Below are 21,568 nucleotides of genomic sequence, written 5' to 3'. Positions count from 1 at the left end.
ATCTGCGTTGGATTATATTCTCTGAAGGCAGTTACATAGGCTCAGTTGCAGAGGACAGGAGGGGGCCAGGGAGGGGAAAAGGGAGACGACTGTTGGTATAAAGTTATTTATTTATTTATCTGTTTAGGTGGAGGCGGGGGAGGGAGAAAGAATCCCAAGGAGGCTCTGCACTGTCAGTGCAGAGCAAGACGCGGGGCTTGAGCTCACCAACGTGAGATAGTGACCTGAGCCAAAATCAAGAGGTGGATGCTTAGCTGACTGTGCCACCCAGGTGGCCCACAGACAATTGGTTTAAACCTGCCTCATTTGCCTGGGTGGGGAGTGGGAGTGAAGTGTTACCATCATCCCTGTTTTTAGAGATGAAGAAACACAGGGTGACTCATCTAAAGTCAAGTACCTGGTAAAGTCAAGTCCTCGGTAAGTGGCAGAGCTGGGATTATAAACCAGGCAGCCTGGTTCCACAGTCTGACTGATAAGAATCTATAACCCTGTACTGTCTAGATCCACTTCCCTGATGTCAAGGCATTAGCCCTCCAGACACACTCAGTTACTCTACTCAGTTTGAGCTTCCTCCCAAATGTACATTTCCAGATCATAGGCCTAGAGGAGGCAGTTTGGGGAGGGGAAAAATCAGAGGCCCTGACTCAGAAGGTTGAATGTCCTAGAGAAAGGATTCCAGTCCGTGTTATATGTGCCAGTCATAGTCACACAGCATATTTAATTCTCCCCAAAATCCTGGGATGGGCACCGATTTCACTGTGCAGCCTCTCTTCCCCATGAGCAAGCAGCCTGCTCTACCTTGTCCACAAATTATGGGTTTCCTAGAGCAATGGACTCAAATCATCACATGGGTTCTGCCTGCATCAGAATCACCCTAATGAAAATACCGTCATTCCTGGGGCTCCAACCCAGCCTTCTGCCACTACCTCAAACAAGCTGGGTCCTTCCTCATGAGCCATGCATTTGACTCCCCTGCCCCTGCCCCCAGCAACAAGCACAGTGGAGTCTGGAGTTCTAAATCTCCCAGAAAGGGTTGGCTTCCCACCAAAAGAAATGAAAACTGATGCTGAAAAGTCAGAGCACGGGAGCCTGGAAACTTCCCTCCTGCCAGGAGAGGGTCCTTCTTCCTCTGGGATCCAGATGTACAGCTGTGAGAAGCAGGGAATGATGTCAGGACCCCAGCTATGGAATAATAAGGACAAGGGAAACCAGAAAAGCCCTGGGGTAGTGGGGCCATCATTTACTTCTCCTACCTACAGTAAAGCACCTGACACACACAAACCCCTTTCCTTCTAGAAGCCATGCCCCTCACTGGTCCACCAGCAGCAGAATGACTCGGCTGTACCTTCCCTACCCAGTGTTATTCCGGGCACCACTTTGTTAAGAGTCCTAATTCTCTGAACAGCCACATTTCTGCTGGCTCCTGCTCCATGGCATTCCTTCTTTACATAACAGTGTGGGGCCGAAACTTCCTTGAATCAGAATTTACTCCTTTTCCTCTTCCCTTGCTGCTGAGGGGAGGAGGAGGGCTGGTTTCAGGCACTGATGAGAGAGTCAACTGCCTACCAATCGGATTTTATGGAATTCCAAGGTCCCACAGCTACAAAGCCCTTTTTCCACCAACCAGTCATGAACTTGCCCACCCATCATTAGCAGTATTTCCATGGGTTAGAAGCAGACAATAAACTAGGGGTATTGTCTCTCGAAGGATCCCATCAAATGTGACCCAGGATCAAAGGAAGTTCCTGTACAGTCTCAGATTGAGTTATCGGGTCTTAAATGGTACCTTCAAAGTCCTATTCCAAAGAGGTAACTTTTCACTGGGGTCAGAAGGAAACAGCTGTAGTCAGTCTTAGACTGGTCCAGACCTTCATCTGCTCCCACCCAGAGTATTTGAAATGACTTTAGATTCTCTTTCCAGGGCGCCTGGGTGGCTCAGTCAGTTGATCTTCTGACTCTTGATTTTTGGCTCAGGTCATTATCCCAGGGTGGTGGGATTGAGCCCACATCATGCTCCACTCTGAGTGTGGAGTCTGCTTAAGAATCTCTCTCCCTCTGCCCCTCTTCCCTGCTTATGCATGCACTCTCTCTCTCTCAAATAATAATTTAAAAATAGATTATTTTTCCAATCCATTCTCCACACTACTGCCAGACAGAGATAGAATAAGTAAAGATAGAGGAATACATATTTTTCCCTTTATTTTAGAGACAGAGAGAGAAAGAGCAGGGGAGAGGGGCGGGGGAGAGAGAGAGAAAGAGAGAGAGAGAATCTTAAGCAGGCTTCATGTTCAGCACAGAGACTGATGCTGGGCTCAATTCCATGAGACTGGGATCATGACCTAAACCAAAACCAAGAGTCGGATGCTCAAAAAACTGAGCCACCCAGGCACTCCAAGAAATATATATATATACATATATATATATATGTATATATATATGTATATATTTGTATATATAAAAATACACATATACATTTTTTAACATTTATTTATTTTTGAGAGAGACAGAGTGCAAACCAGGGAGGGGCATAGAGGGAGATAGAATCCAAAGCAGGTTCCAGGCTCTGAGGTGTCAGCATGGAGCCCAATTCGGGGCACAGACTGAGAGAGAGGGAGAGAGAGAGGGAGAGAGAGAGGGAAGCAGGGTTCACCCGAGGTAGGGCTGAAGCTCACCTGATGCGGGACTCGAACTCATGAATCATGAGATGATGACCTGGGCCAAAGTCAGATACTTAACAACCGAGCCACCCAGGTGCCCTGTTTTGTTTTGTTTTGTTTTTTAAGTTTATTTTTATTTATTTTGAGAGAGAGAGAGAGAGCAAGCAGAGCGGGCAGAGAAAGAGGGAGACAGAATCCCAAGCAGGCTCTGCACTGTCAGCACAGAGCCCGATATGGGGCTCAAACTCACAAACGGTGAGATCACGGCCTGACTTGAAACCAGCAGTCAGACGTTTAACTGACTGAACCACCCAGGTGCCCCTCCACTGTGTTTGTTTTATTAATAATCAGATTTTCCCCATGTGCTGGTAAAGATAGTCATCAATAACTTCAGGCTTGTGGCTTAACAGCTAAACAACCCTAGTTAAGAGGGTTTCTTTCCAAATCCTTCTGGCCAGAATCACAGATACGATGTCCATTGGCCCTGTTAGGTCATAGATCCAAACCACTGTGCCTCTGACCAAATCTAGGGTATGTATCACTTCTAGAACCGTGGAATAGAGAGTGAGAAAGGCTGATTTCCCAAATGAAAATTGGGTTGCTGTTATCGACAGACAGGGGAGAGGATGATAGGCCGACAAAACAACAGATGTTCTTTCCCAGTGATCTGTTTGTGATACTGTGCTAGGAGCCAAGAACTAAAAAAAACAACACATCTAGCTCTTGATTTTAAAGGGTTTGCAATTAGTGGGAAAGGCAGATGTACAAAAGAGCTCAAAGAGATGACTGTAAGAGAGGTAAAGCAAAATGCAATGGCAATACACTGGCAAGGGATTAATCCTGCTTGGGGAATATGGGGACATTTAAAGTAGGAAGGTGGCTTCTAAGCTGCTATCCTAAAAATGGGTAGGATTTCAAATAGATGTTGCTAGAGAGCTGAGACAGTATTTTAGATGATTTTTGTGTCACCAGAGCCTAACAGTGTCTCAAATACAATCACAGTGGTTAATGGTTCTTTAGTTGAAAATATAAGAAAAAAAAGACATTGGCCAAATGGGAGAAAGGAGCTTACGTTGGAAGGCTGCCAAGATACCCTGTGGACTCCAAGGAATCACTGAATGGCTAAGTTAGGAAGAATAGGCATCAGGGCATCTCCAGGGACTTCTGAGAGGGAGTTGATGGATAGCCTTCTCTAACATGCTGACATTAATGGAACTCCACTCTAAGGGCTCCCAGGTTCTATGCCTCTCAGTTTCAAATTCCAGATTCCTGGCAAAGAAAATCTGATTAAGGCAATTAACATCCGTGTTCATCCTGGATTTAATAATCTATGGCCAGGAGGAAAGGATCATGTAATACAGACGTGGCTGAAAGGACCCATTTCAGTATATGATTGCAAGCGGGGAGAGGAGCAAGCCCCAGGAAAGGAGGACTTGTTGAGAGCCAGGCAGGACCCAAGAGATAGCCATTAACATTGTAGGTACTCAGAAAGTGGTAATTAAGTGAAAGCAGTGATGTGGGACAAGGAAAGTTCTCCAGGCAAAGGGAACAGTGTGCGGAAAGGCAAAGAGGGCAGGAAAGCAGAAGGCATAACCAAAGAACAGTTAATAGAATTATGGAATGTTGGAACTGTAAGAGGTTTTGTTTTATAGATGAGGCAACAGTAAGAATCATTTTACAGAGGAAGTTTCTGCAGACCCAGGAGATAAAGTAATTTATCTGCACCTAGTAAGACTCAGCACAAAAGAGTTGTCAGAAGAGAGGTGTTCCTTTGAGGTGCTAGGAATAGATGAGTTTGCCAAGGGAGGGGGGTCAGAGGGAGAAAAGGATGGAATTTAGAATTAAAAGCAGGAGTGCTGGGTGGCTCAGGCGGTTAAGCGTCCAGCTCTTGATTTCGTCTCAGGTCATGATCTCACGGTTCATGGGTTCAAGCCCTGTGTAGGGCTCCGCACTAACAGCATGGTGACTGCTTGGGATTCTCTCCCCCTCTCTCTGCCCCTCCCACGCTTTCTCTCTCTCTCTCTCTTACAATAAGTAAATAAATTTAAAAAAAAGTTAAAGGCAGAAGTGCCCAACCTTAGGAAGTCATGGGGATGGTGGGGTGGGGGCAGCAAAGTGGACCATGGATGGTCAGAGAGGGAAAAGGACATCTTTCTGGGTAAGGCACTTCCATAAACATTATCTCAGGTAATTCTGATGGGTATTGGATGCTCCTCTGGTCAGAAAAGTCCCTGCCCTTTTCTTCCAGGGCTGTGTCTCTGCTGGGTGACCAGGACCCCTGCCCCTGTTCACAGCTGCCTTGTCAAGATGGATATCTGGTCCTTTCTGGGCCAATGAAATCCTCTATGCCATCAACTTAGAATTTTGAACCAACAGCCACAGAGACTGAACATTTTCAGCAGCAGCCTCAGGTCATAATAAAGGAAAGGTAGAAGTTTAGTGAGATGTTCTACAAAAACCCTCTCTTGTGAGGTTCCTGAAATTGCTCTTCCCAAGGTGTGGCTGTTCAACTCTTTATTGAAATTTGGGAGCCATCTCAATTTCTTTCTGATAAGTCTCTCCAATTTTGTGATTTTTTATTTTGCGTAAGATAGTAATAGCTAACATAAATTGAAGGGGTGCAGTGAGCCGGATGCTATATTGAATGCTTTGCTTGTTACCTCATCTAATCGTCATAACAACCTATGAGGGAGATGCTCTCATAGTTCCTATTTCATTGATGAGGATACTCATCAACTTCTCTAATGAGTCTCAGAGAGGTTAAACAGCCCGCCCAGGGGCACATTGCTGCATAGGTGGGGTGCCCAAGCAGTGGACCCTGCCAGGATCTGGGTTTTACCTGCCATGCTTCACAGTTAACTTGAGAGTATCTTCCAATCAAAAACATTTTATTCTTTTATTTAAAAATATTTTATTTTTTTCTGAAGTAATCTCTACACCCAATGTGGGGCTCAAACCCACAACCCCGAGATCAAGAGTCGCATGCTCCACCAACTGAGCGAGCCAGGAGCCCCATCAAAAACATCTTAATGCAAACTAACCAAGGTCAGAATCATGTTCTCTATTTGAAGATGTGGGTGCTGAGGCTCGGAGAGGGTAAGGAACGTGCCCAGGGCTCCACAGTTTATTCTGTGTCAAAGCCATGATTCAAACCCAGTGTGTCTCACTTTAGCTCCATTAGCTTTCTAGTTAATGCAATGGCTTCTATGGACTGCTGCAATGGTCAAGGGAGGAAAATATGTCGAGGAGACAGGAGGGGAAATGGTTGATAGTACCACATTCTGTAGCAAAGTTAAATAAAATGACAAAAAGAAGACATTAGCTTTGAGTAAGAGGAGATTCTTGGTGGCCCTCAAGAGCACAGTCCTATGGAGAAAGAGGGCAGAAGCCACTTTGGTAGCACAAGCAGGGGTGGGGACATGGGGAACATGATGGGAAAGAGGGATAACTTGAGGGTCAAGATAGGAAAGAAGGAATATCTTCAGAGACAGAAGTGAAGAATAAGTGGAGAAGGTCAGGAGGCAGAGGGGAATTAATAAAACTCAGAGAGGGGAAGAGTGGGACCAAGAGCACTTCCATTTGTTCAGTAAGTCTTTATTGAGCACCTAGTATATGCCCAGCACTGAGGAGGCAAGGGAGCAGCAAACAGGTAAGATCTGTTTTCCTGGAACTGACAGATAAGAGACTGTATACAGGTAAATAAAATGAAGAGTGTGATAAGAGTTCCACAGGAAATAGCATAGTGATTAACACGCTGGGAGCAACTGTAGGTGGGAGTAGTTAGACAAGGCTTCTCTAAGCAAGTGAGACCAGTAGGGTGAGGAGGAACTAGTTGTGCCAAAGCTGGAGAAGGAACAAGAATGGGATGTGCAAAGGCCCTGAGGTGGGAAATGGACTAGCTGGAATTTAGTGGGCAGGAGGCACGTTGGTGGGATAGGCAGGGCCTTGACAGGAATGAGAAAAAGCAGAACTCCTTTATCCTAAATCCTATGGGAAGCCACTGAAGGGAGAGAATGACATGAATGATGTTTTAAGCAGCACAGGGAAAGAGTTTAGCCTTGAAAATATTGAGGAGGGAGGACTGTCCTTCAGACAGGAGGAAAGAGAGATGCTCTTTTCTCTTATTTGAGTGAGGGGGAGTTGGGCAGTCCTGGTGAGCCCTTCTGTTGCCGAGCCCCATGGGGGTCCTATCACATACACAGATTGCCCCGTGCCTCCTTTGGTCACTGCAGTGACTCGCCACCCATTTACCACCCCCGAGATTCTTGTCTAAATCTCTTCTTTGCCATGCCTTCTTCTTGATTTAGAGTTCAACTGCTAATTCCTCCAGGGAAGAGGGAGTAAATAAAGTTTCTAGAACTTTACAAAGTCTGATCAGTCTCAGTTCCTGATCTAGCTTATAGTTCCTGAGTCTCTCTGAAGAGATCAATGGAAACTTATCCTCCCTACCCATCGCTATGTAACAAACCACCCCAAAACTTACCGGCTTAAAACAACAACAACATTTATTTTGCTTATGAATTTGTAATCTGTGTAAGGTTCAGTAAAGATGACTCACCTCTGCTTCACTTGGCCTCTGTTGGGGTGGCTTGAAAGATGGGGGGCTGGAATCATCTGGAGGCTGCTTCCATTCATGGCTGATGCCTGCTGTCGGCTGGGCCTTAGCTAGACTGTTGGCCAGAACACCTTCATGTGGCGTCTACGCGTAGCCTGGGCTTCCACACAACACTTCCAAGGGCGAGTGTCCCAGGGAAAGCGTCAGGTGAAAGCTATATCGTGTTTTATGGCCTAAACTCAGAAGTCACGCAGCATCATTTCCACTGTGTTCTATTTATTAGAAGTAAGTTACTGAGGGGGTGGAAGCAGGCTCTTCCTTTAAATGGGAGAAGTATCAAGGAATTTGCAGACATGTTTATAAACCACCATATGCTTGAACGAGCTGGGGCTGGGACTCTGCCTTTATTCATTTGTTGGGTGGAGGGTGGGAGCCTCACTTTTCCTCTCCTTTAAACTCTTCCTTGGGGATCCAGGAGGAGGGTTAAGCCTGGGGATATAGTCAAGGAAGAGCAGCTATTCACGTTCTTGAATCAGACTCATGTAGATTTCAATCCTGTCTCTGCCATATACCAGCTTGATGTTTTTGGGTAAGTCACTTCACCTTGGGTAAGCCTCATCTTCTTAATCTGTAAAATCACAGTATCCTCCTCATGGGGTCATTATAAGGATTGAGTTAATAGATGGGTTACATAATACATGTTCAGAGCAGTGGCTAGTTCATAGTAAATACTCTGTGGCTAGCTATTACTGATATGATTATTCAAAATATGTTTATTAATATTTCATTCATGCTTCGGTGAGTTCTAGCCCAGAACTGGGCTAGATGCTAGCTGCTGGAATTATGAAAATGAGCACGAAGGGGGTTCAAGCTTCTAGGAACCTACAGCTCAGGGGGGATATGTTTGTTTTGTTTTTGTTTTTGTTTTTGTTTTTAAGAAATCTCTACACCCAACATGGGGTTTGAACCCATGACCTCGAGATCAAGCGTTGCACACTCATGGACTGAGCCAGCCAGGCACCCCTGGGATATGTTTTAAGCATGTAGGCAGAGTCCGGGCTTTGGAGTCAGCCAGACCTGGTTCTCATTCTGAGTTTGTCCATAGTTTCTAGCTGTGGGACTTTGGACCAGTCTTTTACTTTCTCAGCCATAGTTTTCTCAGTTGAAAATGAGAATTACAAAAGTACCTGCCTCACTGGGGTTCTGGTGAGGATCAAATACAATAATCTACATAAAAAGCTCAGCATAATTCTTGGAACATGGTAATTACTTAATACATGTTAATTATTAATTTTGTGTATCAGGAAGTAGGCTAATGAAGTACAAGGTGAAGAATGCTATACTAAATGGGGCATACAACCTGTTAAAGGAGTCCAGAAGAAGAGATTAACTTTGCCAGGAAGAATCTCGGAAAGCCCTGAAGAGGTAATGTTGGAACTGCACTTTGAAGAGTTTCCCGGTTGTGAATGAGGAAAGAAAAAGTATTCCAGGAGGAGGGAAGCAGATCTACAAAAGCGTGAGGTAACAGAAGGTGTTGACATGTTTGGAGGAAGGTGATAAATTCAGTGTGGGAGTTTAAGGTGTTGTTATGGAGGGAAGGAGGCTGGAAAAGAAAGTTCAGGTCAAAGCATTGGCTTACGTGGGAGAAACTGCCATCTGTAAGCTGGGGGTATTCCGTAGAGGGTGGAGAAAAGCCAGTGGCTGGGCTGGAGAGAGGTTTTATAGGTGGAACAGATAGGCTTAGGGGTAGATTTTATGTGTGCATGTGGGGGAGGGCAATGAGGGAAACAATGGCCATCTGCTGAGGAGTCAGGGGAAGAGGCCAGGGTTTGAGTGGGTGGAACAAAGCTGTGGGATGGGGAGTCCAAAAACCTGGCTCCAAACCCACCTGGTATACCTCTGAGTATCTCTGTGACCTTGAGAACATCACACTGTTTTGTCCTCAGTTTCCTATTGGTAAATAATATGGCTTCTTCTATTTGCTACACATAATTATTGTGAAAAAGAAGAGAAGTAATGAGTCCGTAGGTGCTTTGTATGCAGTAAATAATGCAACAAATATCAGACCCATCAGTCAACTGCATGGAATAGTACAGCTAAAGCAGAGTTTAGGTGAGATGGAAGGTAAGGGTATCTGTTCTGTGGTGAAATAAACACAGTGATTGGTAACACACACAAACATGCACATCAGATAAATTCAGTAATTTCCATACTGGGCTGGGTCTACAGGAGGGCAATGGGTAACTCAATTCCACCATCAGCAACTTTACCACTTGTGCGTGTAGATGTTCTCACCTCTCACTTGGATTATTTAAGGTGGTCCTAAGATCCAAATCGGGAGTCTTTGGCTGGGCTTCAGGTATCTGGGCAGCCATCAGAATTTGTGCGTAAAAGTCATGCTGTGTATTTTGGGGGCTAGAATCCATAGTCTCCAGCAGACTCTCAGAAGGATCTGTAATGCTCCCCCCCTCCCCAAAGGTTAAGAGTCATTGACTTTCTCATCAGAAATTAAGAATAACCATTCTTGGGGTGAAGAACTGGTAACAGAAGGCAACAGATGTTCATTTTTAATTTTTGAATTTCCTGAACTGTATGATTTTTTGAACCATGAATATGTTTCATTAAAACACGAAATGAAAAGTTTCACTGAAAAAAACTTATCGGGGGTTATCTTATCTGGATGGTGCCATAACCATCTTTCATCTTTATACCTTTTTGTATTAAACACAATAAGTACGAATATTAATAGCTGTGATTTTAAAAAATCCTGATAGGGGAGTCTGGGTGGCTCAGTCAGTTAAGCATCCTATTTCAGCTCATGTCATGATCTCACAGCTGGTGAGTTCAAGCCCCGCATCGGGCTCTGTGCTGACAGCTCAGAGCCTGGAGCCTGCTTCAGATTCTGTCTCCTTCTCTCTCTGCCCCTTCCTTGCTCGCGCTCTCTCTCTCAAAAATAAATGAACACTAAAAAAAAAAAAAATTTTTTTTTAAAGGAAAAAACCCTGATAGTGACAGCACGTGCGCATGGGCGCACACACACACACACACACCATTCCATTATGCAAAGTACATCCCCTATTTTGTAAGATAAAATGTCTGTATTTCCTATAAACTACTGGCTTCGATGCAGTAAAACTTGGATTTGAAATAGACGGGACGAAAAAGAAAAAGACAGGCAATTTCAAGTATTTCAGCTTGGACCCATAAAAATAATGTGTACATGTGTCAATCCTCTTATGCACTGTCGTCTGCCTTCTTGTGAACCCGCCAATGTGCGAGCCGTTGGCGTTTGATGCTTGAAGCGGCGGAACGGAGGACAGGGTTAAATCCACTACCCTCTCCCCACGCACTCTAGTAATTACTCTATTTCCACGTCATGTTTCCGGGTGTGTGTGTCCCGACTCACGCAGAAACTGAAGTTCAAAGCAGGCGGGAGTCACCCATGTTCTTTTTGCAGTCCCCAGAAACCCAGTTCAGGCGTTGGGCCCCCTGAGGATCTGGCGATACCTGGGGATTGTCTAACTGGTTGATTCCCACGTGGTAAGTGGCTCGCAACCTCGCCCCCACGTGGAGGCAAGAGCTGGGAAAAGGGAGAGCGGGCAGAAGAGAGCCGCATCAGGGGCATTTAAAGTGTCCTGACGTCACGCACTGCCAGGAACTCAGCTGAGTTTTCAGCAGGACATTCCGGTCATTTTCCCTCCCTCCCCCCGGGTTTCTGTGCCCAAGGCCGCTGCTCCCTCTCCGCTGTAGCGGAGGGAGGAGCACTAAGCGCTCGGAACAGCCAGCACTGGGGCGTTCCCAGTCTACTCTTGGCTCCGCCCTTCCCCCCCAGAGGCTCTCCTCATTGGTTAGCGGGTGGGGCTTCGGGTGTACTGTACTTGCACCAGTGCTTCTGGGTGGCCGGGAAAACTGGCCGTCTCATGAATTATGCAGAAGCGGCGTGTCTGTGCCAGGCTGGGGCTAGGCGGGGATTGGTTGGAGAGGCTGTAATTCAGCGGTTTCCGGAGCTGCGGCGGCGTAGACGGGGAGGGGGAGTTTGGGGTTCCGACGTCGCCGCGGAGCGAGCAAGCCCGAACCGGATCCTTGACGAGCACCCCTACTCGGCGCTGTCTCTCCACGTCTGCTAGGAGAGGCCCGGCGGCCTGAGTGAGCCTCGCGACCCACATTCCGGCGCAAGCGCAGCCCCGGCCTATCGGGCCTGAGCCCGAGAAACAGGTGAAGGGGGTGAAGGGTGGGGCCGCCCCCCCGACGGCCCCCAGGTCTGGGGATCCCGGGGGGGCGCCGGAGGGGCCGGGAGCCTCTGCAGTGTTTGGGGGAGTTGTGGATGCGAACTTCAGTGGGGCGGGGGGGAAATACGTGGAGATTCGAGGGTCGCTCAGAAGGGACAACTCCCGGGATGACAGGAGCGGGCCTCTGAAAGGACAGGGGGCGCTGGGAGGAAGTTTCGTTCTTTGGAGAAAGGGCTGACGCCGAGGAAGAGAGAATGGGCTCGAGGGGAGAACAGTGGGGCGAGGGCACTCTAGGGTGGGGGTGGCAGAAGTGAGGGACAGCCCCCCGACTTCCTGCTCCCTGGGGCTCTGGGGACGTTCCGGCCACAGGAGCAACTGTCACGCCTGCAGAGATCACGGGCGGGGGCGGGGGGGCTGTTGGAAAGAGCTTTCTCCCCGCTCCCCAGCGCGCCCGGTGGCTCCCAGCTGAGCCAATTCCTCGGCCTTGCCCTGTTCCCTCTCCTCTGGGAACCAGCTGTACCCCTCTAGAGGTACAAATAGGTGTCTTCCCCCCACGGCCCCGCTGGCTGTGGGTAAGATTATTGCATAAGAATCAAGTTTCCTGTAGGGAAATTGACAGTCTTGTACTCTTTTTAAATTCCCTCCCGTCTTTTTTTCTAGGTTAAACCCTGCTTTCCTCCTCCCCTTCTAAAAACAAAGTCCCTATCAAGCCAGTTCTAGAAAGAAATAAACCTCTTTCCTTCTTGACATTGTTCTTTTATAAACACCTGGTAAACTTGGCCAGAAGATAAATAATTGAGCCCTTGCGTTTACTGGATTGTGGTGTTGCTTAATTGCATAGGACAGAATGAACCAATCGAGAGTGGGAGTTTTCTGTCTTAGAGCCAAGATCTTGGGTAAACGCAGAGGGAAACAAAGACAGGCTGGACTTGGCAAAGCCATGTGTGCAAACTTTACCTGCGATTGGGAGGTGTGGTTGGGCTTAAGTTAGCAAAATTCAAACCTTCATCCAAGTTGCTTTTTCCATGTTTAGCGTACATCTCTCTGTGTTATATCAAGTGGGTGTATGGTATTGACACACTTTTTTTTAAATTAAAAATGTGCATAATGTATACCTGCTGGTTTTTATCATGTGTGCATCTGCAGGCTATGTCCTGGGTATGGGTTGTAACTTTTTGGCTTGGCTGTGCTGGTAAACCATTGGTTTGAATAAATCAGAACTATAAATCATCTCAGTCTTTTATATGTGGATTTAGACTGTGTTATGACTTGATTCAGCCAAGTTTCTGTTTTATTTTATATTAAATATGTCTGTGTTCCCTGAGTCAACACATTTATTTCCTTGTTACATGTGCCAGACTGGAATACTAGCAGAATTTTTGCTCAGACATTTGCATAGTGGGATGGGAGAAAGAAGTCTGGAATACAAAAAAAAAAAAAAAAAAAATGTGGTAGATATTGGAGGGTTGATCTTAAAGTCACTATATTTGTTAGCATATCCGGCACAGGGAACCACCAGCAAATTCATGAATCTTCTATTTCTGCATATAGTACTTTTGGGGAGAGTACTTAGAACTATCCACAGCTATGACTTGCCATACAAGGGGTAGGTTGTTCACATGACATTAATCTCATTTTATAGATAAGGAAACTGAGGCTAAAGGAACAAGGTGGGTGCCCAAGGCAGCAGAGTGCCATAGTGGTAGAACTTGTCCTTAAGTATATTTTGTATTATTTTGATTATCTATGTGAAGTATTAGGTCTTTTTTGTTTTATTGCACCCCTATGTTTATTGCAGCACTATTTATAATAGCCAAGATACGGGAAGCAGCCCGTGTCCACTGACAGGTGAACTGACAAGATGTGTTACAGTTGTACACAATGGAATATTAGTCAACCATAAAAGAGAAAGTATTAGGTCTTAATTTATAGTGATTGTAGGCCCTGCTGGGGAAAGTGTCACTGAAATGCTAACATATATCTGGACAGGGAAATACCACTAATAGGCTATAAGACTCCAAGGGAGATAGCCAACAAACAGGTGGAAAAAGAAGTACAAGTAGGTTTTGTATAGGTTATTTTTCCGTCTGCTGCATCTGAGTCTGACTTGGGAAGTAACTTTTTAGTTAGCATAATTATCATCAGAATTTAGCTATTTGCTAATGGAAAGAGATACTTATTTAGGCAAGTTTGTAGGTAAAGGATAGTGGTGACCTAAAATGCCATTTGATCCAGAGTGCCTTGTGGCTTGATCAGTGATCATTTGTGTCTCCAGAAAGTTGCTTTCTCCCCCTCCCTGCCTCTGCCTGTCTTGACTTTCAGATATGAGATGGGGCAGAGGTAGTGCATTCCAGATGCTGAGTCTATAGCACCTTTTTACCTTATAGTTTCCTCAGTGGTGGTGTACAGATTCACCAGATATTTACTTTTTGCAATGCAAAGTTGCTATGAAGAATCAGAGGCTTTGTTCACAGAACTTGCAGTCTGCTGAGGGGATGTGATAATGCTTTATCCAGACAGTGCAGCATGTCCTCAAAGAGCTGGTGAGACATTAAGCCTGTACTGTCCAACAAGGTAGCTATTATATATTTTAAAAAATGTGTGTATATATATGTGTGTGTGTGTGTGTGTGTGTGTGTGTATACATATATATATGGCACAGCTAGAGAATATTTCCATTATCTTGGAAAGTTCTATTAGACAGTGCTGCACTAAGCACTACAGGTCTTCAGAGGAAGGAAAGATTATGAGGCCTGGAGTGGTCTGGGAAGTCTTCTTGCCAAAGGAGAGATTTGATCTGGGTCCCAAATAATGGTTGGAATTTGATAGGGATAAAGAATTTCGGGTGAGGAGGTATGGTGATACAACACCAACAAAATCCTGATAGATGAGTGAGGTAAGTAGGGGAGGAGTGTCTACTCACCAGAGGCCTTGAATGCCAGACCATGGAAGTTGTTTTTGTCCTTTTAAAGATTTTTGAGGCCAGCTATTGTTGTTTAATTGTGGAGTGCCTACTGTGTGTCAAGCACATGCCTGGCATTGGTTAATTTGTACAAAGTATATCAGCGCACACGGCTTCTGCCCTGGGGGAGCTGTCGTTGGGCCTGACCTTATAAATTGGGCCAGCTCCCAAAGAGAGGTGTTCTGACTTACCAGATTCATGTTCTTCAGTGCAGAAGTGTCTTTTAGGGTTTTTAATTGGCTGCAAATGACCATTCACATTTTATGTCTTCCATAAGGCATAAAACATTCCATATAATGTCCATAAGACATTCCATATTTACTATACAATTTTACTGTAACTTTTAAGTCATTCATAAAAACCGCCAGAAGAACACTTAGGGACATCCCCAGATCTTGAAGAAGTCCTGGTGTCCTGGAGCAGCCTTGGTGAAGTCCAGCAGGATGACATCGCTGGGTTGTTTCAGTCTTCGTTGGTTATGATGAAAAGAACGAATCTCATGGTTACGCATCTGTCAGTACGAACCTTGGCTTGCTAGGGCACACTTTAGGATGGTCAGATGGGACTTTAGTGGTCCGCTGTTTGAAAAGTCTCTAGTTTTTAAAAGGAATAGCATATGGAAGAATGAATTTCTGTTCTGCTCAGTTCTCATTTATCATGTCAGGATTACTGCAAATCTTAGGTGAGATTGGCAAACGGTTCTGTTTTATTTTAATTAATTTATTATCGGCAAGTATTTTATATTGAGAGCCAATTATTGCGCCAGGCGGCATCCAAGGGTAATGAAATACAGTTTCACAGAACTGGAGGTGTTGTGTGGACCAGGGTGTGTGCTGCTTCAGTGTGGACTCAGGGCAGGGGAGATGGCAGGGTAGTGGTTCAAGGCTTGTGCTCTGGAGCCAAACAGGTCTGGGATCAGATCCTGGACCTGCTACATCCTAGTCAGAACCTGAGTCTCAGTGGTCTTAGGTGTAAAAGTAGAGAACAGTGCCTATCTCCCGGGCCTGTTGAAGATTCGATGAGATAATGTAGGTAAAATGCTTAGCGTAATGCTTGGCACGTTGTAAGAACTCCATAAATCTTTTTTTTCCCCTCTTTTTTTAAAGTAATCTCTATGCCCAGCATGGTGCTTGAACTCACGACCCTGAGATCAAGAGTTTCCTGCTCTACCAACTGAGCCAGCCAGGTGCCCCAGGAACTCCATAAATCTAAGTCCTTATTAAATGTCCCGGAAGAGAGATTAATTCTCTTCAGGGATGAGAAAAAGGCTCTATCACAGAGGGGCTCTGTCAGGTTGGAATACCTATGAATAGGGTTTTGTAGGATGAATAGGAATTCTCCTGACAAAGTTGAGTAATGAACAGTTGTATTCAAGGCCAGGGAACGAGAATGGGCAGAAGCTTAAAACAGCATAGGGTGTCCAGGGAGCTACAAGTGGAAGTTATTAATGTAGGAGGACAGAACAGAGGGGAAAGGAAGCTGTTACCCCTTCTCTTCTGTTCATTATTGGGTTCATGTTTCATTAAACTAAATTGTTTTGTCCTGCTTACAAAAGAACAGTATGCTATTATAAGCAATTTAAATTTGTAGAAAAATAAACTATGTGTATTTTATATATATCCTGTTAATAGTTTGGTCTGTATTTCTCCCGGTTTTTTCTTTTTCTACTTACCAGTATATCTTGGACATACTTATTGCAAATTTCTTTTTAATCACCTAATGAAAGAACAATAAGGAAGGCAATCTGCCCCCCCCCCCCACTCCCAGTACAATAAGTAAAAACGCATCATGTGGCTTTTCTGTCTGCTACACCCATCCATAAGAATAAGTGTCTTTTCTAATCACTGAACTTTTACCTGACCTTTGATTTTTCAACTACATTGGGCAAGGAACTTCTATTTTGAGCAGTCCTAAGGTAACTGTTCTTATAAGCGTAGAAATGCTTGGGCTGTGTGTTTAAGGGTTTCGTGGTCCAAAGTTGCTATAGGAGGTGATAGAATGGGCTACGAGGTCAGACCCCTTGGGCTTCAATCCCAAATCCAGCACCTCTTAGACCATGGGTCAGTTGCTTTAACTTCTGTGGGCTTCAGTTTCTCTAGCCATAAAATACAGATACCAGGTTCCATTGTAGAGCAGTTGTGAGGATTAAGTAAGATAATGTATAGAAAGTACTTTGCACAGTGCCTGGCAGATAGCTAAAATGTGAGTGCTAATAATTAATATTATTAAAAACTGCAGTATCTACCTACAAAGTCGGGCAAGTTATGATTCATGGTAGCCATTAATAACCCAAAGGAAAGAAGGAGTAATTAGGAGATTCTAAGCTAATAGGAAAGAAACTAAATGAATAGGGACCAGGGGGATTTACATTGTGGTGGAGGAGATGGAGTCTGTCACGTAAAAGGAATAGGCAAACTGTAAATTTCTGCTTACACGAATGCCCCTGTGATAGGTCTCTTTGAGTCTTCCAAAGCCTATGATTGTGGTCCATTTATTTTAAGTAATACTCAACACATTAAAAATGTATTACCACTTAGGAATTTTAACAGTCCCTTGGAGTTCTTCCTAACACCAAAAGTACAGATAATGTTGAAGGTTTGAGGGGTAGAGGAGTCGGACAAGGAAGGTGGGGCAGCCCACGGTTTGGGGGTGTGGCGGCATCCCAAGTGGAATGAATGATCTGTCTGAGGCTGGGAGGTGATTTGTCCCTCGCGTGCATGTGTGTGCGTGTGTGTGTGTGTGTGTGTGTGTGTGCAAACGTAGTGTATGTGTGTGAGTGCGTATGTTTTCACGGGAGGAGTAGAGCTTTGTTTTCTTGTAACTTTCCTTTGCAAACGCATCTGTATTCAGAATAGCCTTGCGGTTAAGAAGAACCACTCAGCTTCTCCTTGAAACTGGTTTTCTCACACTAGCTCTCCAGTTTGGGATCCGAGAAGTCAGGAAAGAAAGGCCGCCCCGTTGCTTCTGGCCCGAATGTGGGGCAGGAGGAAGCCAGCAGAGCTTGAAAGAGAAAGTAAACTTTCTGGTAAATAAATGGCTTCCCTATTGTGGAGGAGGAGCACAAATTATTAGGGGGATATTTGGGTAGTTTTTGTAGAAGCCATTTCTGAAAACTGATTTAGATTAGCGAAGGTGAGCTCAATTTAGGAAAACCCTGCCCGGTCTGGTGTTAACCACCTGTTTTCCCGCTTTGTCGATTGATTTTATTAGTTTTTGGTATCCTGACCTCCTGACCACTCATTCTGGTTATGAGAAATGGAGGATTTGAGTCTGAACTTGAGCACCTGCTTAGGTGAAATCTTCCTAAAATGCATGTTTTTTTCACATCTTTTCTAATGTTAATTTTGTTTTTGCTGTTTAGCAAACACTTTTTCTGACCAAACGGAAAGCATTACACTTTCCTTTGTTCTCCCTTTTTCTCCCCACCAGTGTAATCCTCAAACCCCAAAGCCCAGATGTTAGCCGAGTAATTACCTCTCCGGTAAACCAAAGTGCAATATTGCATCAGGTTAGCATTAAAATAGTCGGCCTTTGAATTTTTTTTCTACTTGTGGTTTAGACACGATAAATATTTAATCTGATTTTGTCTGACAAATCAGTTTTGTATTTGGGCCCCGTTTTATCAATATGTTTAGGGAAAGTGAATTTATTGGAACTTTAACCCAAATAAAGCATAGTTAGGGTGGTAACTGTCTTATGGATAGGGGCAGGTGGAATAATTGAAGCATTCTGAAGCCATATCAATATTTATTCTTAATTCTGTGTGTTATTGTCCTTTTGTGTTTAAGTGCATAAATAAGGGTGGACTGTAAGTGGTTAGAAGCACGTGGGACACTTTAGGGTCCTAATAACTGTGTTGGAGAATACTGGGTTCATGGAGCCATCTAAAATCCCTGCTTCTCGGTGTACCACTGTGGTGCCACATGTCGATAGTGGGGGAGGATGTGCCTGTTGGGGGACAGGAGGTTTATGGGAACTCTGTATTTTCTGCTCAGTTTTGCTTTGAATAAAATTGCTCAAAAAAGTAAAGCTTATTAATTAATTTTTATTTATTTATTTTTTAATTTTTTAATGCTTCTTTATTTTGAGGGAGAGAGAGACAGTGTTGCGAGCAGGGGAGGGGCAGAGAGAGAGAGGGAGATACAGAATCGGAAGAAGGCTCCAGGCTCCGAGCTGTCAGCACAGAGCCCGATGCGGGGCTCAAACTCAACAACCGCAAGATCATGACCTGAGCTGAAGTCGAACCCTTAACCGACTGAGCCACCCCAGGTGCCCCAGAGCTTATTAATTAAAAAAAAATCCTGTTTCTGCAGAAATATCCCAAGGATCAGAAGTGCCCTCTATACAGCTGTGTGATGCCGTAGACTCCTGCCTCAGTTTGCCCTAAGATTTACAATGAGGGTACCATTCTTATATACCCAGTGAGAATATCTTCCAAGCAAGGGAGAATGAGGCTGCAGGTGGGGCAGAGAGAAGACCCACACACCATCCAATCTGTGGATTTAACCACTTCCCCTTTCCCTAGGAAAGATGAATGCTAGTCTTAACCACAGATTTGCAGCAAGAATATATCAGTCTTGTTTTTCGGTGCCCAGACTGCAGGTTTCTTTATGGTAAAAACAATATTTTAGGGAAAAAAAAGTTTAATCAGTACGAAAAGGTTTGTAGTTAGTGGAGTTTTCTTTTCACCTTATCCTCTGAAATCTCTTTCCCAGGGACAGCTAGTTACCCACATCGAATTTTTCCACAGTAGCACATTATACACATAACTCTGTTTCTTACTTTTTGTCACTTTATCAAACACTCCATGTGAATGTGTTTATGTCTGCCTCATGTTTTTAAGACCTGCATAGTAGTATTCAGGCTGTGGATGTCATAATTTATTTAGTTTTTTTTTTTTTTATTTTTAAGGACAGTCTGCCCCTCAACATGGGACTCAAACTTAGGACACCAAGATCAAAAGTCACATGCTTTACAGGCTGAGCCAGCCAGGTGCCTCCCCCTCCTTTTTAAAATATTTTTTTATTTTAATAATTTGTTTAATCTAATGATAGTCATAGATTGCAAAATATAAAGACAGAAAACCATATTGTGGGGGCACCTGGGTGGCTCAGTTGGTTAAGCATCTGACTTCGGCTCTGGTCATGATCTCATGGTTCCTGAGTTCGACCCCCATATTGGGCTGTCTGCTCTCAGCACAGAGCCCATTTCAGATCCTGTCTCCCTCTCTCTCTGCCCCTCATCTGTTTACACACACACACTCTCTCTCGCTCAAAAATAAATAAACATATAAAAAAAGAAAAAACAATATTGTAAATATCCTCATATTTGTCTTCAGGCACATATGAATAAATCTGTACATCTGTACTTTAAATGTTTTAATCATCGTACGCATTCTGTTTAGAAATGTAGCTTTTCTGTTAACAGAATGCACATTCTTCTTCTGAAGCATTAATTCTATCTAGGGAGAAGCCTAGCTGTGTCACTAAATGAAACTCCAGTCTGTCACTTGGGCAGATAGGAATATTGCAACTCCCCCACCCTCACGTGGTGCCTGCTGCCCACTCAATTTTTTTGAAAGCGTGTTGTTCATATACCTGTGATGCCAGAGCCCAGCTTCCATTAATTTCTACCACGCCAGGCCTAAAACACAACACTCTTTTGTGTCCTTGGGGAAATGGGGACAGGAGCCGTTTTTTTATTTTTTGTATTGTTCCCTTGCAGGAGCTGCTCATTGATGTTTTTGTTTGAGTTGTCTATAGGGGCACTTCTCAGAGTGTGGTCCACAGATCTCCCGGGGGCGCCCGGCGGGCGATGGTGGGGGGGGTGTCTTTGAGTTCAATTTCAAAGCCATTTACATAATGTTATTTGTGCCTTTTATTTAGTTGGCATTTACACTAGTTATTGTACTTAGTGCGCTCTCAGAAAGAAAAACTGACTTCACTTAAGAATGTCCATGATACAACAGTAAACAATATTAATTTCATTATCTTTCAACTGTGGAGAATGTGCCTTTTTGATACTCTCTGATGAAATGGGAGGCATGTATAAAGAACACTTCTGCTGGGTAAGGAAGTATGATGGTTGTCTTAAGGAAGAGCTCTTGTGGAAACATTTCAATTACAGTCTCCAACTAGCTGCTTTTTTCATTTTTTCTTTGAAAGAATGACAGACCAACTGGGATATTGTTAGACATTTTCTCAAAAAAGAAAAGAAGCTGTCTCTTCAAGGAAAACAACCGATAATGTTTGTTGCCAATGACAAAGTTTAAGCTTTCGAGTGAAAATCAGAATTTGAGATAATTTGCAAGAAAAATTGTGAGTTTGACGGCTTTCCCATATTAATGAATGTAATTTTTTTATGGTAAAACAAATGTGGCTTTTTAATAGTTTTATTATAATGAAATGTGTTGACATCTGGAAAGTCTATGTGTCTCTGAAATAGTGTTTTCCAAATGATTAATGCAGTACATTACTAAATCATGCTTGGGAAAACATTCTATTCAAAATGCAGGATAGACCAATGGATCTCAATGCAGCTGAGTATGAAAAGTTCATTGAAATCCAACAGAATGCAATCCACATTGCATCGAATCTTTAAGAAACTACCGTTTGCTGGGGCACATGGGTGGGTTCAGTTGGTTAAGCATCCAACTTTGGCTCAGATCATGATCTTGCAGTTCATGAGTTCAAGCCCTGCGTCAGGCTCTGCTGACAGCTCAGAGCCTGGAGCCTGCTTCAGATTCTGTCTCCCTCTCTCTCTGCCCCTCCCCTGCTTATGCTCTGTCTCTCCCTCTCCCCAAAATAAATAAACATTAAAAAGAAGGAAAGAAAGAAAGGTTTCTTGTTGGGGCACCTGGGTGGCTCGGCTGGTTGAGCGTCTAACTTTGGCTCAAGTTTGTATGATCTCACAGTTCATGGGTTCAAGCCCCAAGTTGGGCTTTGCATTGATAGGGCGGAGCCTGCTACTGGTTACCTGCCTTCCTCTCTCTCTGCCCCTCCCCTGCTAGCCTGTGCTCCTCGTTCTCTCTCTCTCTCTCTCTCTCTCTCTCTCAAAAATAAGTATACATTAAAAAAAAAAAAAAAGAAAAGAAACTACACTTATTGAATTTGGGTGTGGTGTTAAGGAATATCCAAAATTATCTGAAAAGGCTATTAAGATACTC

At 44.2% G+C, this 21,568-nt stretch overlaps 1 protein-coding gene across 6 annotated transcripts in view; it reads left to right on the top strand.

Moving 5' to 3' along the window:
• Window positions 1-11,161: 11,161 nt before the first annotated feature.
• STAT3 (signal transducer and activator of transcription 3) overlaps window positions 11,162-21,568 on the top strand; it is a 67,532-nt gene continuing 57,125 nt past the window's right edge. The window contains exons 1-2 of one of the 6 annotated variants that reach the window (XM_049636113.1): window positions 11,166-11,427; window positions 20,568-20,720. The gene's annotated coding sequence lies outside the window, so the exon portion shown is untranslated. Of the gene's footprint in view, window positions 11,428-11,470; window positions 20,721-21,568 lie in introns of those variants that run through there. The other 5 variants (XM_049636116.1, XM_049636115.1, XM_049636114.1 and 2 more) reach the window with 5 other exon arrangements.

The sequence above is a fragment of the Panthera uncia genome, chromosome E1 (genome assembly GCF_023721935.1).
Source record: "Panthera uncia isolate 11264 chromosome E1, Puncia_PCG_1.0, whole genome shotgun sequence".
Taxonomy (NCBI): Eukaryota; Metazoa; Chordata; class Mammalia; order Carnivora; family Felidae; genus Panthera; species Panthera uncia.
Note: the sequence above shows the minus strand (reverse complement) of the source record. Positions and strands in the feature narration are given on the sequence as shown.